Source organism: Ailuropoda melanoleuca, chromosome 14, assembly GCF_002007445.2.
Source record: "Ailuropoda melanoleuca isolate Jingjing chromosome 14, ASM200744v2, whole genome shotgun sequence".
Classification (NCBI taxonomy): domain Eukaryota; kingdom Metazoa; phylum Chordata; class Mammalia; order Carnivora; family Ursidae; genus Ailuropoda; species Ailuropoda melanoleuca.
In genome coordinates this window covers 52,413,637-52,417,272 of record NC_048231.1, presented here as the reverse complement: position 1 = coordinate 52,417,272, position 3,636 = coordinate 52,413,637, and the positions used below count along the sequence as shown (strand labels likewise).

Genomic DNA, 3,636 nt, shown 5'->3' with positions numbered 1-3,636 from the left:
GGGAAAGCTAAGAAGGGTGACCAGATGCTGATAAGGAGAAATGTAAGCTCATATCCTGATGAGGCTACTTCTCCACTGCAGGAAACCCGCAATAACCAGGGCGCTGTGAATTGGTCTGTTGATGACATCGTCAAAGGCATAAATAGCAACAATTTGAAAGCCAGCTCCAGGCGACTCAAGCTGCTAGGAAACTGCTCTCTGGGGAAAAACAGCCCTCCATAGACAGTATAATCTGGGCTGGTTTGATTCCAAAATTTGTGTCCTTCTTGTGCAGAAGTGATTGTAGCCCCATTCAGTTTGAATCTGCTTGGGCCCTCAGTAGCATTGCTTCTGGGACATCAGAACAGACAAGGCTGTGGGAGATGGCGGTGCTGTCCCCACATTCCTTTCTCTGTTGGCATCTCCCCATGCCCGCATCAGTGCCCAAACTCTGTGGGCTCTAGGGAACACTGAAGGTGATGGTTCCCTTTTCTGAGACTTGGTGATCACGTATGAGCAGTTGACCCCCTGTTGGCATTCCTTGCAGTTCCCGACAGGTCATCTTCAGCAGGTGGTTATTTATGTAATCTCACCCAGGCACGTTCAAACCTTTGTTACAACAAGAATCATGCACCCCCTTCACATGCTGCTGAGCACATTCTTCCTCCTTTTGTTGTCTCCTGCATCGGGATGACCCAGAAGTATTAGCAGAGCCATGGTGGGCCATTTGCTACCTTACGGAGGGTCCAAATGAGTGGATTAAAATGGTTTTGAAAACAGGAGTCATGTCCCAGCTTACAAAGCCTCTAGGAGCTGCTGAATCACCCATTGTGACTCCTGGGCTACGAGCCACAGGAAATGCTGTCACTGGGACAGATGAACAGGTCCACGTTGCAGGAGATGCAGGAGCGCTTGCTGTCTTTCCCAGCCTGCTCATGGGCCCCCAAACTAATATTCAAAAGGAAGCTCTGTGGACAATATCAAACATCACAGCTGGTCCCCAGGAGAGGATACAGCGAGCTGTGAATCATGGGTTAGCCCCATTCCTCATCAGAGCTCTCTCTAAGGCAGACTCTAAGACACAGGAAGGAGCTGTATGGGCTGTGCCCAACCTATACAGGGAGTACAACGTTTGAACATTCACGGGGCCTAATAGAACCATGGATGAACCTCTCAACTGCGGAAGATTCCAAAAGTACTCTGGTTATTCTGGATGCCATTTCAAGTATCTTTCAGGCTGCTGAGAAACTAGGTGAAAATGAAATACTTAGTATAATGATTGAAGAATGTGGAGGTTTGGACAAAATTAAAGCTCTATAAAACCATGAAAATGAGTCTGTGTACAAAGCTTCATTAAACTTGACTGAGGGGTGCCAGGATGGCTCAGTCAGTTAATCATCGACTCTTGATTTCAGTTCAGGTCATGATCTTAGGGTCGTGAGATCGAGCCCCACCTTGGGTTCCACGCTCAGTGGGGAGTCTGCTTGAGATTCTCTCTCTCCTTATGCCCCTCCCCCCAACCCATATGCTTTCTGTCTCTGTCTCGAATAAATAAATACATTTAAAAAATAAATTTGATTGAGAAGGATTTCTCTATAGAGGAAGAGGAAGGTCAAAATGTTGTGCCAGGAACCACCTCTGGGAGTTCTATATTCCAAGTTCAGGATGGCACTCCTGAGAGCTTTAACTTTCAGATTGTGCACCAGAGGCATGAAGTTGTTGTGTACTCTGTACTATAGTAAGACAATCTTACTGTTCCTCTACAAGGAAGTCTGCTTACATGCGTTTTGTTATTGTCACGCTTTTTATAAGGAAACTACACTTGAACAGTTCCAAACTGTTTTCAGTTCACACATGCCGTGTGAAGGTCCTCCTCTTACTGGGTTTCTTATTTCTAAGTGGAATCTCATATCTTACAGTATCCTATAAATAAAGATTAAATTCCACCGTTTAAAAAAAAGAATATAAGGGAATTTCAGTTTTAGAAGATGCTTAGATATTGGTACATCCCATCAGTGGATTAAAGTTTGGTTTTTTTTTTTTTTTTTTGCTTTCAAGATTCTGTTTACATTCTAGTTAGTTAACATATTGTGCAGTATTAATTTCAGGGGTAGAATTTAGTAGTTCGTCAGTTGCATATAACACCCAGTGCTCATTACAATAAATGCCCTCCTTAATGTCCATCACCCATTTACCCCATCCCCCACCCTCCTCCCCTCCAGCAATCCTCAGTCTGTTCTCTACTCAAAATAATCATCTAAATGGACACTGAAAAAGGAATTTGACCTGTCCCTAATAAAATCAAGAATGGAAATGGAAGTATAGGATGCTTTCTTACAGTGATGAAGAAAATGTAGTTTAAATCAAAAGTGAACATTGTGATAAAGATAACTACTAGAAACAGCCTCATGAAAAATCCAGAATAAAATAAATGAGCCCAATATTATGATTATTGTTTAATAGGTAGTTTTTGACAATTACAAGAGAACATAAAACAAAAATTAGATGCCTAGGTATAGAAAAGAAAAAGATGAAATTATTACACCTTGTAAGTGGCATAATTATAAGCCTAAAATTGTCAAAACAATCAATTGAAAAATTATGAGAATTTTTAAATACAATGAAGTGATAACAAAATAAATTTATTAAAATGTATAGTGTTCATATATATCAGCAGTGGCCACTTTTTAAAAAATTACAATTTAAAATGTTTTCCCCCTTAATAGTAACTAACTAGAAGTATGCCTGGGTACACCGTCTTGAAAAAATTGTTGTGGTCTAAATGGGAGGAAAAGGCAACACATGGAGCATTAGACAGATTAGAATAAATGAAGTGATACACATGAAGACAGGGTCTCTGGGTGTCCGTGGCAGCCTGGCGGCAGGTGCTCAAGGAGACCCGGGGTAGCCCAGCTAGTGTTGGGGCGCCTCAGGCTTGCCAGGCAAACTTCCCCACAGGGCTTTGGCAGTTCCCCCGTTGCTCTGCCTAGATCCTTGATCCCCAGATATCCTCATAGCTCACTCCCCATCTGTGTCCTGCTTTGGCTCAAAAGTTACCTGGCTGAGCCTCACTCTGATCATTCTATTAAAAATTACAAGGTGTCCACTGGGCTCATCTGTCTTATTCTGCTCTATTTTCTCCATTGTACTTTTGTTTGTTTGCTGCCTCTCCCTACTAATAATACAAGCTCCATGACAGAAAGGTTTTTTTTAGTCCATATTGTTCACCTGTTGTATGAATGAATGAATGAATGAATGAATGAATGAATGAATAAAAGAAAATATACATAAAATTTAAAAATTGAAAGAAAAGCACCAGAAATAAAACATTAAATATGCTATGTAATAGTATTATGAGTGATTATTTTTCTTTCATTTCCCAGACTTTTTGTAACTTGGTTATTATTTTTATTTATTAAAATAAATTCATATTTTAAAAGGATTATTGCTTTGCCTCCTTAGGTCCTTTCCGAAGTTGTTTGCTAGGAGAAAATCATATGCAGGGAACAGACAGCCTCACTATACAGCTTAACCACAAAACCAAGCATACAATCTATTTTCATTAAGGCTGTTTTTGATTTCATTGTTTTAAATCTTTAGATGTTCTTAACTGTAGCTGTTATCTGTGTCTTGAGACCATTTTTATCTGAACTTTTT

At 40.5% G+C, this 3,636-nt stretch overlaps 1 pseudogene; it reads left to right on the top strand.

Annotated features, from left to right (window-relative positions):
• LOC100482439 overlaps positions 1-3,636 on the top strand; it is a 34,416-nt pseudogene that overhangs the window by 29,027 nt on the left and 1,753 nt on the right.